General features: G+C 37.4%; 1 long non-coding RNA gene across 2 annotated transcripts; it reads right to left on the bottom strand.

Annotated features, from left to right (window-relative positions):
• Window positions 1-206: 206 nt before the first annotated feature.
• On the bottom strand, window positions 207-14,038 carry LOC107801128 (uncharacterized). 2 transcript variants are annotated; one of them, XR_001651556.2, is made up of 2 exons: window positions 13,041-14,038; window positions 207-1,386 (listed from the first exon to the last, which is right to left on the bottom strand). It is a non-coding gene; the product is annotated as an uncharacterized LOC107801128 (long non-coding RNA). The 2 variants fall into 2 exon arrangements; XR_001651558.2 differs by having other exon boundaries at window positions 207-1,366.
• Between the last annotated feature and the right edge of the window lie 352 nt (window positions 14,039-14,390).

Genomic DNA, 14,390 nt, shown 5'->3' with positions numbered 1-14,390 from the left:
AGTAGCTATTTTTGTAATCATGCTTTGCTTTTGTAAGAACTACGTGTTAACCTGATTTCCGTTTAAGAGGGGATACGTAGGCAATCCTATGGGTTCGGTCTCATCATAATAAGATTCTATTTACCCCAAAAGCCAAAACCGGGGCAGATTTTGCAGAAGGATCTTCATCATTCAGCAAAGCAAAAAATGAAATTCCGAGCTACATATTTGTTACAAGCATAACAGCAAATTCCATAATACCATGGCAACAAGTTGCAGATTCAAAGACAAACTTTGACGTTCAATGCAAGGCAACCACTTTCTTTTATACTAATGAATTTTCTTTGAGTAATGCAGGGGCATTTTTAGATATTCTTGAACATTACATGCTATTGCAAAGCTCATCAGCAAGTTAGAAGTCGCAAGATTCATGCAAAGCAAAGGATGAAGCCAAGCGAGCGCAAATAAAACTTTGCAACTTATAATTTTTCTTTGAATGCAGGATAGCGGGGGGTGTACCTTTGAAGCTTCAACTCTCCACCGGATTGCATAATCCTGAAAAGATTCATGTGGTATTTTTATTTTGTACAGGCTATGCATGTCTGGATCAGCTCCAAGGTTGAACTCATATTGCTTTACAAAATTGTGAGCCATATCATCCCACGTGCTCCATTTGCTAAAATCTTGTTTTGTGTACCAAACAAGTGCATGTCCTGATAAGCTTTGAATAAACAAGTGCAGGTCCCAAATGGACTCGTTGTGTCCTATGCCAATTAACCTGCTACAATAGTCTTTCAAATGAGCAATGGGATTTCCCTTCCCGTTGAAAGTATTAAACTTTGGCATCTGGTACCCTAGTGGGAGTTCTACATCTGGTTGCAGGCATAAGTCTTCATATCGTAGACTTTGGTAATTTCTTGATTGCAATTCTTATCCAATGGATTTCTTTAAATCCGAAGTTCTTTATCCAAATCTTTACGATAAATTTGTTGGATTTCTTTTCCACATCTCTTATGAGGGCATACTGCTAGTTCGTTTTGCTTGCTTTCTTCAAATGGAGTTGTGGTTATGGGAGGCATTATCATGACTTGATTAGGGTTGCAGGTTGATGGAACTTCTGTAGAGATTGCATAAGTAGGAGCTGGGCAAGGGGATATGGTTAAGCAAATATTTTGGTTTGAGTTAGAAGCTGAGGTTGCATTCGGAAGAAGGTTGAAAGTTCTTCCCAGATTAACCAGCAATTTTTTTCGTACCCCATTTGCCTCGGTATCTTCACCTTTTGCTTGCAAAAATCTCATACCTGTACTGAATGCTTCAAATCTGTATGCCATATAGCTTCGTCCTTTATGCAGATTCACAGCCAAAATAGTATTCAATGCTAGGCAACCTTTAAAGGCAAAAATAAAACTTTTATACAAAAGCAAAGTGTTAGCATATTCATCACAATGAAATAAATGCACAAAATAATAAAGTATATAACTAGATAGGTTAATTCATAATATGGTTAAGTAGAAGCCCTAAACTGGAAACGATGGCTTAAGTTGTAAAATGGATGGACGAGAATGACTTGTTATCTAGAGGTCTCTAACACTAGAGACTTGAAGGAAAGGAAGTAAAATGAATTTGAGTAGAATGTGCAGTTTGTGAGAGGTTGACTCACGTTGAGACATCAAAGTTTATCCTTAAAATAGGTTCTTGCCCTTGCATGGCTCTGAAATTTAAAAAAAATTGCCCCAATCTTTGTGAAGTTTCTGATGACTACTCCATTGCATGATTTCCATTTCGAGCATACTCATCCTGCGTGCTAAACATCTGCCCCAGTTTCTTTGCTATAATGAAACTGAGCCTTATGTAGGCTGTGCTTCAAAGAGGCCATAGGCGAATAATTTTGACGTTGTAAAATAATTTTTGGCTGTTTGAATATCGACAGGCTCAGAATCAAGATACTTAATTAGGATATAAGAGTCAATTGGACATGAAATGACTCTATTATTATTTTTTAGTGTTGGCAAATCATAAAGTCGAGGCCCGGAATACGGTATCAACCGTTTTGAGACTTATGGGATAGTACCTCAACTCACATGCCAAGACTTAGAATTAACGGGTGCGTGAAGATTAGGATCGACGACCCGAAATAAAACGATACAGACACTTGAATTGAATAGGTAAAAATTTTAGAATAATTTGACGATGCAAATTGACCAAAATAGTGCCCTTCTATTGCTCGGTAGATTGCGCAAGTTTGAACATCTACCAATTTGAAAATGAGAATTGGCATGAAGGTTGAAATAGTTAGAATAGTAAGTAGATTTTATGAAACATAGAGCTACGAGAAGAATCGAAGGTACGAATATTCGGTGAGGCACGAGTTGCAATATTTGAAAAATATGTAACTATATTTTAAGAAAAGAATGCAAGTAAAATTAACTCACGGATTAGATGGGAAAAATATTTTCTAATTATGAAATATTACGACAGTTTTTTTTTTTAAATTTAAAGAAGTAGGAATGATATCTTGCTATAGGGAGTGAGATGCTCATTGTTGTTTAAAAAAGTCTTAATGCTAGTTTATGGAATGGATTCGAGAAATTTATGACGAACCTGGCCTATTGAGGAGTTTATGGGAAAGACGTCGTACTTTATAAAAATAGAAGATACCGAGAGACTAAATATATCTTAATTAGACTCTAAGAATTGGAGTAGACCTAAAAAAAATTTGAGCCTAAGTAAATACAAAAATGGTCCTCTAAAGTTGTTATGCGCGGAATGATTGATGATTATTATTATTAATTCAAGGAAATGATATAAAAATAAGCAAAAGAAAAAAATATATGCACAAATGAAAGTATATATTTAAATAAAGATATAAGCAAGTTGGATAGTTAATACTTCAAAAAACAACAGATAATGTTAGTGAAAATAATAAAGTCGAGTAAGTAACATAGCAAGTAAACAAGCAAAGCAGGTGACAAATTCAAAAGCATAACAAATAATAGTGTGTTCTAATATGCAGGGGACCTCTGTGTGCTAGAGGTAGGCCTAACGTGTATTTGAAAGATAAATATGCCATTATATATCATCCCATTGTTGTAAATTAATTAAATAATTCTATTTTTTGAAAAGCAAATAAAATGGTAAAATATAACTGCTTAAACCTCTTCTTTGTGGTCCAAAGAAAGTATATTTTCATCAAAGGAAAGTATACTAAAATATATTTTCTCATGTTTAAACTTCTCGTTAATTGTGTAATTCAAAAGATTTCATAAATACCATAAAAACGTTGATCATGCTCATTTACCTAGGATTTAATAAATTTAGAGCAAACGATCCACATAATTGGCATATTCACCTTTCAAATGATGCACATATACGTGATAAGGTGTCACTTGGGGTTCAAAACCCACTCGGACATTTAGGTAAGGTTAATTAATGGATTTAATACACCTCGGGTATTAAATGACCTAAGGTTAAAATGATGCATGCTCGTAAAAGGGTTTTAGTTTGGCTCTATCTTAGGCTGACTAAGAATGAGTTTTGCTAGACTGGTCATCTCCCAAGCGGACAACTTGAGAGTGGAAAGCCCGTGACTGTCGACTGCACCGCTGATCGATTTACCCACGAACTTTCCCCTAAAAGGTATTTTTTTAAAAAGTGCACGACCACAGACTACGTAACCGCTAGGTGTGTGCTTTGTGTGAATTTTCCAGAAGTGGAGGAAGTAAAACGAAATAACAAATTATATAAATTAATAAGAATATATGATCAAGTGGTAATCAGACCTGTTTCTATGCCCTCCCAGCCAAACCAGATGCTATTTCTTCAGATGCTGTGATTACAAGTATTGTCTCAGTCTGCCACAGAGATGCTTCTGTATTATTTGATCCTGGTTCCACTTTTTCATATGTGTTATCATATTTTTCTCATTATTTGGATATGCCCCGTGAGTCTCTTGTTTCATCTGTACGTGTATCTACTCCGGTGGGTGATACTATTATTATGTACCGCGTGTATCGTTCTTGTGTGGTGACTATTTGGGGTTTGGATACCCGACTGGATCTTCTGTTGCTTTGTATGGTCAATTTTGATGTGATATTAGGCATGGATTGGTTATCTCTGTATCATGCTATTTTGGACTGTCATGCTAAGACAGTGACGTTGGCTATGCCGGGTGTGCCACGAATTGAGTGGCGAGGTTCGACTGATTTTGTCCCCAGTAGGGTGATCTTATTTTTGAAGGCCCAACAGATGGTTGGGAAGGGTTGACTTTCTTGCTTAGCTTTCGTGAAGGATGTTAGTGCAGAGACTCCTAGTATTGATTCAGTCCCGGTAGTAAGGGACCTTCCAGATGTGTTTCTTATAGACTTGTCGGGCATGCCACCGAACAAGGATATTGATTTTGGTATTGATTTGGTGCCGGGCACTCAGCCTATTTCTATTCCACCATATCGTATGGCATCGGCGGAGTTGAAGGAGCAGCTTCAGGAACTCCTTGATCAGCGGTTTATTCGGCCTAGTGTGTCGCAGTGTGGTATGCCTCTTCTATTTGTGAAGAAGAAGGATGACACTATGAGGATGTGCATTGATTACAGGCAGTTGAACAATGTCACAATCAAGAACAAGTATCGTTTGCCTCGTATTGATGATTTATTTGACCAACTTTAGGGAGCGAGGGTGTTATCCAAGATTGATCTCTGTTCAGGGTATCACCAGTTGAAGATCAGGGACTTGAATATTCTTAAGAAAACTTTCAGGACCTAGTATGGTCATTATGAGCTCCTTGTGATGTCTTTTGGGCTGACCAATGCCTAGCAGCATTCATGCATTTGATGAACATCACGTTTCGGCCTTATCTCGACTCGTTTGTTATTGTATTCATTGATGGTATTCTGGTATACTCGTGCAGTCAGGAGGAGCACGCGAAGCATTTGAGAGTTATGTTGCAGTAGTTGAGGGAGGAGAAACTTATGCAAAGTTCTCCAAGTGTGAGTTTTGGCTTAGTTCAGTGGCTTTATTGGGGCACGTGGTGTCCAGTAAGGGTAGTCAGGTTGATCTGACGAAGATAGAGGCGGTTCAGAGTTGGTCCAAACCGTGCTCAGCCACAGAGATTTGCAGCTTTCTTGGTTTGGTGGTCTATTGTCGTCGGTTCGTTCAGGGATTTTCATATATAGCATCACCGTTGACCAAATTATCTCAAAAGGGTGCTCCTTTCAGGTGGTCGAATGAGTGTGAGGCGAGCTTTCAGAAGCTCAAGACTGCCTGGACCACAACTCTAGTGTTAGTGTTGCCGTCAGCTTCAAGTTCATATACAGTTTATTGTGATGCTTTTAGAGTTGGTATCGGGTGTGTGTTGATGCAGGAGGGTAGAGTGATTGCTTATGCTTCTCGTCAGTTGAAGCCCCACGAGAAGAACTACCCCGTTCATGATTTGGAGTTGGATGTCATTGTTCACACATTGAAGATTTGGAGACATTAACTCTATGGTGTGTCTTGTGAGGTGTTTACTGATCATCGTAGCCTCCAGCACTTGTTCAAGTAGAAGGATCTCAATTTGAGGCAGCGAAGATGGTTGGAACTGCTAAAGGACTATGATATTACCATCTTGTATCACCCGGGGAAGGACAATGTGGTGGCCGATGCTTTGAGTAGGAAGGCAATGAGTATGGGCAGTTTGGCATATATTCCTGTTGGGGAGCGGCCTATTGCAGTTGATGTTCAGGCATTGGCCTATCAGTTTGTGAGGTTGGATATTTTGGAGCCCAGTCGGGTCTTAGCTTGTGTGGTTTCTCGGTCTTCCTTGTTTGATCGCATCAGAGAGGGCCAGTATGATGATCCTCATTTGCTTGTCCTCAAGGACAGATTTCAGCACGGGGATGCCAGAGATGTAACTATTGGTGATGATAGAGTATTGAGGATGCAGGGTCAGATATGTGTGCCCAATGTGGATGAGCTTCGGGAGTTGATTATAGAGGAGGCTCATAGCTCGCGGGATTCCATCCATCCGGGTGCCACGAAGATGTTTCAGGATTTGAGACAACATTATTGGTGGAGAAGAATGAAGAAGGATATTGTGGGATTTTTAGCTCGGTGTCTCAATTGTGAGCAGGTGAAATATGAGTGTTAATACCCAATTTTTTCTCATATATTTTTAAATACTTTCAAAATATATTACATGCATATACAAATATGCACAAGTATTTTTATATTTTTTCTATAATTTTTAAAGGGCTTTAAATCAATTTATTGTTGTATTTTTAATTATATAAATATTCAATAATTATTCCTCATATTACTTTACGATGATTTAATCATCTAAATTCATCATTTATGCTCATGTAAGTGTTCAAATTGCATTTTTACAATTACATTTGCATTTTTAAGACTATAATTGCATATTTTGCAAAAATAGCCCATACATATGCATAACTACATTATCTATACCGAAAATGACTTTTTGTTTTTTTATAATTTTAAGTAATTATTTTAAATCATATTTATGAATACAAATCATTTTTATCACTTAATTAACTATTTTTACAAAAAATTTCTTACTAATTAATTGGATATTTAACAAATAGCCCTTTTAATTCCGTTTCAATTAAATTACACCAGCCCAATATTTTAAAATACCAGCCCAAAACCCTCAAGCCCAACTCTGCACCTACCCGACCCAAAGACCTTGCCTAATCGTGGCCGTTGATCTCTAAGATCAACGGTCCACGTTATTTCTTACCATTTTTAATCCTAAGCCTAACCTTAACACCCCATTTCCCTCTCTTCCGCCGTCATCATTTTCCCTAACCTCTCCATTCTCTCTCAAACACCCCCTAAAACCTAGCTGCTGTCACTTGTAAAACTCCCCGTCCATGGGGTTTCTGTGTATTTTCCGGCCTGTGCCGGCCTCTTACATCTTCTGGTTGTTCGACTTCATTGATTTATGAGAGAATCTCAAAGATATTCAACTGGGTTTTGTCAAAATCTATCTCACAGGCTTGTCTTTTGCCATGCTCATTTGTGAGTACTGTTTCTTGCCTATTTTTGGTTTGAATCTGTGGTTTTGCACCGAGTTTCTTTCATCTTTGCTATTTTTATAAACCCTAATCTTATAACTATTTGGGTCTGCCAGATCCTTGTAGATCTAGAAAGTTTAAGTGCTATTTGATATTTTTCCTCAAACATCTTATACTTTTGTTATTACTATTCTGATTTCAGTGCTTCTCTGAAATTAGGGTTTTCATCCTAAGTTTCTTCAAAAGGTTTTCTTTTTTCAAACTTTCAAGTGTTTAATCTGATTATCCTTTACTCGTTTGGTTAATTTTGTGTATGTTCTTTAAACCCTAGGTCTTGTTATGTTATTGCACTAATTTCTTTAATTTTGATTCCATTATTTGTTTATTTCTGTCAACCCAATATACTGATTGATTTTTATTAGGGATTCGAATAATATTTTCCTATTAAAATCAGTGTTTTCTGTGATTTTATCTATTTCTTTATTTGTGACCTTGATTAGTTATACTTGCCTTAATCAAACTATTGATATGGTTTGAGAATCTGATTGACTCCTATATGGTATAAGATTGATTTCTTGCCTTATTTGAGCCCTAGTTCTCTACCGTTAATTGACCCTCCCTAATTTAAAGGGTCTCTTCCGGATTTCTCTATTGGAATTGATTCCCTAATTGGCTGATTGATTTTATTTGATTACCCTTGTTTTACGAACTGTGATTTCCTCTTTACCTTATTTGTTTTACCTCACTAAGTGCTATATATACTCTTATTACTGATTCTTCAACACACGAACATAGTTCAACAAAACACATACACACACAAAACTTTGCTCTCAAAACCTCTCTGCCACTTGTGTTCATTGCACTGCCTAGCTGGCTGAAAGCCAAAGCTAGTCCACTGAGTTCTGCATATCTTTCATCTTCTGTTTACCATCTTTAACTGGTATGTCCCTATTCCTAATGTCGTTCGTTATACTATGAAGCTTGAACCTATGTGTTCTCTCATTTGCTGATTTACTTTTGTTTAATCCATGTCTCTTCTATATTTTGATTAGCATGTCTACTTCTGTGTTTAACTATGTATCCTCCTATTTATTGCCTTAAACCAGCATGCTTACTTAGGCATTTAAACTATTATCGTTACTGTTTAAAATCATTTACTGGTTTATCGCAATTTTGATTCATGATTAGATATCATGTTTATAGGACATCTCTGATCTACGCCTAGGCAATTCTGTAGGACAATTAAAATCTTGAAATTATAAAACTATGCTTTGTTCAACTGTTTGTGAACTGCCCATATTCAGCAAGTCCTAAAATCAGTAGGCATACTGATTAGGTATCTTTTTCCTTGCTTTAAAAAAATACTGCATATGTTCTTCTTTGTGCTCACCTAGATATCCTGCTATAGGACTTTTAAAGTGTCTGAAATACTGTTGTTTGAGACGTGCAATTGCCTGCTTATTTGTGGAGGTAAATGTGAGCCTTTAACTATTGCTTTATCTGACAGTCTTATTTGTTTTGTTTGTCGCTTAGATTTTCTCCTTTTAAGCACTATAGAAGAATCTAGATCCATCTTAACTAGAAGTCCTAAACACCTCCATGACCATAAGTAAGGAACGAGTAATGCACGCATAGAGTACGTTTAATTAGAATTGCTTATATAACCATTAAGGGGAGGGTAGTCGAGTAGTAAAGAATATGATGACTTGTGCGCTAATGCTATGTGTAGTACCCAAACTAGGGAAAGATTACCAAGTATTGCACAGAAGTGATCCTATAGGCTAAAAAACCTAGTACCATTTTTAACCCTTGTTTTAAACGTAATATCTATTTGTCTAAATTGCTTTGTTTGCTTATAAGACTAATTCACCTAATTCGAGTTTGGTCAGACCCACGGTTGTGGACCTCGAGGGCTGCCTAACACCTTCCCCTCAAGGTTATTTTGAGCTCTTACTCAATCTCTGGTAATGCAAATCGGTTTATGAGTTATTTTATTTAGGTTCCCTAACGCACCTTAAATTCGTTAGGTGGCAACTCTTCAAATTCCGTACCCATCCCAAAAGGAAATGGGTTGTCCCAAAAGGAATGTCGAAACCCGAACTCTGCGAGGAAAAGGGGGCGCGACAGCATGGCAACTCTACTGGGGATTTTTAGGCTCTTACCATAATGAACTTGTATTTGTGAATTAGTCTTAAGCATGCTTTATTCTGTTAATACATATGCACCCTTTCCCCTTCCCCCTTATTTGGATTTAATTGCCTATTTCTCAAGCATTCATGATTTCGTTTATTTCCTGAAACTGACTTGTCTCCTTATTTTCTTTCTTAACTGTCTTTCAATTATTTTGATACCGCATTTATCATTTTTAACGTGCAAATACGTGCCTAAATGCTATTTATTGTTGTATAAATCATGCACAACATCATATTCCACTTGTGCGTAATCAGTCCTATAGCAACACTTGATGAGTATTTGCGCTCTTCTTATACATCACCCTTTAAATTTGGAAAGGCGTATTTGCGGTAAAACTAGTCGATCAAGGGTGTAATTGACGTTTCCGTGCCTTTCCCCCTCAAGTTATCCGCTTGAGGGTACCAGTCTAGACCTCTATAGAAACCTTACTCTGATTAATTGTAGATGCATCATGGTCAAATCTAGCCGAGTTAATATGTTTTCCACATAATAACCTCTTAAGATAAGCCTCGTCCAAAAGTCCATCGGGTTTTCCATAATCCCAACGGACGCAACCACGATTGTGTGCATTAATTTTTGGGGAAATAAGTGCCAATGTGCTAATCATTATTGTATAAATAGACGAACTTGGAGCGAAAAGGGCCTAACCATATTTTATTTTGCAAAAAATGAGGCACGAAGTCCCCAGGTTCGGCATGGTCAGTAACATACCATCACTATTATTGGTGGAGGGATCTTCCATCAAGTAACCAAAATCATGTGAAAAGGGTCTTAGGAAATTTTCCTTCTTTGTTGGACCTCCAGTCGAACAAAATGTTAATCGAAGCAGCTACAATGTTCTGGGACAAAGAAAGGGATGTGCTCCACTTTGGAGACATAGAAATGACCCTTGTCTTGGAAGAAATAGGGGATTCGCTGGGTTGCCATGGGATAGCCCTGGTTTATTGGTACTTGAAAATCGCACCACTAGAGGATTTCTTAAGATGATGGGGTTAAAGAAGAATGATGACTTGGAGTGCCTGAAAAACTCCTACACACCCTTCGACTTCCTCTATGAACGATACGGTCACAACAGGTCTTACCATATTTTTGATGATGAATTCTCCATCACCTCTTTCGGTTGGATTCACCACAGGGTCTTTATGTTCACCGTGTGTTTCTTGGGTATGCTCATGTTCCCGATCCAAGGAGACAGAATCCGCACCAGGCTGACCATGGTGGCCAAAACTTTGATGGACGGGATCAAGGGGCATATACCATTGTCCCTATGATCATTCAAGATATCTACCGAGCCTTGGAGCGCTGTTAGAAGGGGTATAGATACTTCGAGGGTTGGAATTTGCTGCTGCAAGTTTGGCTGTTAGAACATCTCCAAAAAGGTCAATACCGTCAGAAATTTCTGCGAAGGCCGTGGAATGATCATATAGCCTTACGTCATTCCAAGAAAATGACCTATATCCCAGACATGTTTGCTCAACCAAAGGATACAATAGGATGGGTGCAGTTTTTCAACAATTTGATCGAGGACCAGGTTCAATGGATGTTCAAGTGGTTCCCTACCGATGAGTTTATCATCATGTCTAGGGATGTTCCACACTTGGTACTGATCGGGTTAAAGGGCATTTACCCTTATGCTCCCCTCAAGGTTATGAGACATGCATGATGGAAGCAGGTCATACCGTGAGTTGCTAAAATGAGTCATTTCATAGCCGATTTTTAGGGTGATGTCATTCCATACAAAAATGAAGCACATCACATGTGGCACTTGAAGATTATGGTAGAAAAGGATACAATCGAGTCGGATCGGTATCACACCGGTCACATGTACTTTTACCATTCATAGTTGGATGATAACATAGGGGAATATTCGAGCCAAGGGTTGGTCCAGGAAACAAGGTCATAGACGAAGTTGCCGAACCACAAGTGAATTATAACAAATTGCGCAAAAGAGTTCGCTAGTCTGAAGCCGAGCATATGTAGAAACATAAGGCCGATAAGAAAAATATCAATGAGTGGAAAGAGAGGGCTGTTAAATCCAGCGAAAGACTGGAATATCTGGAGTACATTCTGATGGAATTGGAAGGGATAATGAGGAAGAGAGTAACCGATTGCCAGAACGCTGAGGGAAACGAAGGAAGGCATTTGGCAAGGGCATTCTTACTGCTGAACCTGCGCGAACTGGGGGATCTGATCGACAAGAGCATCCAGCCTGTAGAAGGTCCTTCTGGGACCAAGTAGATTATGTTTACTTGCTTTTCAAATGTAATAAGGACAAGTGCCATTAATGACTTATCTAATTTAGTGTCATTTTGGGTCGTCTATCTTTATATTTAATGAAATGAGGCAATTGTTGGCACTGAATTTCTCTAAATCTATTTGTCGCTAGACCTACCTCGGGCACAACGAGGCCCCCAAATTAGGAAGCGAATCTACATTCCCGTAATATGTGTTTAAATACTGCAAATTTTTCAGAATCCTTACTGACCTGTTTACCTTTTGTATTCCTTTATTTTTATTATTCCCATCCCCTAAGATTGGTTCGCACAGACTGGCATTATGAGCATATCACACCAGATCTAGAGGCCCTCCACCTCCTCCTACTCCAAGTAATACGAAAAGCTGAGGAAATGCTAAGATGGATGACTTGAGTGGTATACGAAAAGAAAATGCTGAGAATGCGGAAACTACAGACGGTCAGAATACTCCACATAAAATGACTTGGTCTTGCGATTGGTGTCACACCTCTTTTTTACCATCCGATAGGGGATATAAGGGAGTTTTTTCCAATTTAAGTGACAATGAAACAGGGTTATTTTTATTTAAAATTCAGATGCGCCACTTGGGATAATTTATGGTGTCCCAAGTCACCGGTTTAAATCCAGTATCGAGGAAAAATTGACTCTGTTTTACAATCCGCGAAACACAGAAATCCGGGTAAGGAATTCTGTTAACCCGGGAGAAGGTGTTAGGCATTCCCGAGTTCTGTAGTTTTAGCACGGTCGCTCAACTGTTATTATTGGCCCATTTATTTGATTTTAAAACATCTTTGAAACCTATGTGCATTTTTATTCCTTTTAAACCGCTTTTAATATTTCAGAAAATTTCAAGGTTATTTAAAACACATCGTAAGCCCCGCTATATGAAATGTACCCGTGGTTCAGGACACGTTCTATTTAACCTTATTAGAAATTAGAACCAAGTCATATGAAATGTGCACCCGGATTTTAATAATTACGCATCACAACTACGTCACGGGAACCGTACCCATAACTATGATGAATTATTTAAAGAACGCGCCTAAAGCATGCTATTGTATGCAATTTTTTTCTAGTCTCGAATTATTGTAATGCCACAAATTATGAAACTATCGGGGCGAAATGGTATGATGTACTCTAGTTTTCATGATACTAAGCATTTGAAGGTTATTGCGATTTTAAGGATGGCTTACTCGAATTTATGCCTCAAAAGAATGCCTACGTCTTTACTAATGTTCATATCCGTGCTAATAAATAATAAATAATTAATATATATTGAACTTTACTATTTACATACCAACTATATACAATGCAACTTGACATAACTAATTTAAGTAACACTTATTCCATTTAAATAAGAAGACAAAATAATTAATTAAGCATTACATCAACAAATCTCACGGGAAAATAAAGGGGAACACACTGTCACCTAGCCCGCTTTGATTTAAAGTCCACATTATTGATTTATTCATTAGCAAGGATAAACATTATAAAATCCATCAATCTAAAGTCCAAACAAAGTAAATCTACCAAGCATATCTAAACATTATAAAAATAATAATAAAGCATGGTAAGTATTTGAATAAGAAAAGGTAAGAGAACTGACCTTTTATTACACACTTCTCCTTTGATATTGAACTATAGGAGATTAGAACCCCGGTAACACGACTCCGCGAAAACAACAAGAAGGCAACTAGAAATCGCGAAACAAGAAAGCCCAATGAACCTCAGAATGCCTCGATGGCGACCACAGGCAGTAGAATTGACGACCTCGACTTGCCGAGAACTCGACCTCGGCAGTAAGGAAAATTAGGAAAGAACGAGCTGTTTTGCTGGGTTTATGGCTCGATTTGTCGTGTTTATGAGGCTGGTTTGGATTGGTTTAGAGGGGGTTAGGATGCTGCGTGTTTGAAGTGATTTTTAGGAGGTGTTATGGTATTGTTTTGATTGATTTTATGTGGTAAAACGAGGGGATTTCAGATCTGCCCCATGGCCGTGCTTTTGTGAAGCTAATGAAGCTTAGTTACGGCTCTACATGGTGTCTTTTGGCTGGAACTTGGTAGTGTTTTGGAGGAAGAAGAAGATGTTGCTATGGGTCTTTGAGTGATTTTCTGTGGCAGAAAAGTGGGGGTGGAATTGAGAGGAAAATGGCTGATGTTGCCTTCTTTTTAATCAGAATGGAGATTGGCGTTATGTTAGGAGTGAGTCCTTTTAATCTTAGAGAAAGAAGATTATTCCATCAGATTCTTTTTCAAAGAAATCCCCAGCTCTGTTTTTCTATCCCCAGATCACTCGTTCTCTTCTTTGTTCCCTCTTTTCTCTTTATTTTTGTTTTTCTCCCGTCCCATCCTCTCTTTGCAGACCTCCCCGATCTATTTTTTCTCCTCTGTTACGTGTGTGCATATGTTATATATTGAAAGATAAAGAAGATAGAAAGCAGCCCTGATAGTCCCAAAAGGAATATTTTTTCGTTTTTGTTTTTTGCCAAAAGCGTGAGTGAAAAAAATGGGGTGCACGTGAGTTTGTTACCAAGAGATAAGGTGGGATTCACATTGTTGAATTGATTTTTCTTTGCAACTTTGCTTCTTCCGTTGCTTAGCTACCTTTTTTTTTTTTTTTTGTATTTTTCAATTCATTTTTTTGTTGTTTATTTGTATTTCATTTATTCTTTCATTTCTTTTTTAAATAAACCAAAAATACTGATTATTTAACTAGTAGGGAATAACTAAAAATGAAAACATCATAGCCAAATTAAAGAAATTTAAAACTACTCAATACTTATTAAGGCCTACAACTTTTAAACTAAGCTAAGTAACTATAGATATATATTTTTTGAGATTTTTCTTCTTATCTTTTTTTTTGGAAAAATAAAATATCAATACTATTTTTGTATTTTATTTTAAATTTTATGACAGGTAAGTAAACTAAAAGTAACTAAATAAAATATTTTTTGTAA

This window comes from Nicotiana tabacum, chromosome 20 (genome assembly GCF_000715075.1).
Source record: "Nicotiana tabacum cultivar K326 chromosome 20, ASM71507v2, whole genome shotgun sequence".
NCBI classification, from domain to species: Eukaryota; Viridiplantae; Streptophyta; class Magnoliopsida; order Solanales; family Solanaceae; genus Nicotiana; species Nicotiana tabacum.
This window is presented reverse-complemented; position numbering and strand designations above follow the sequence as displayed.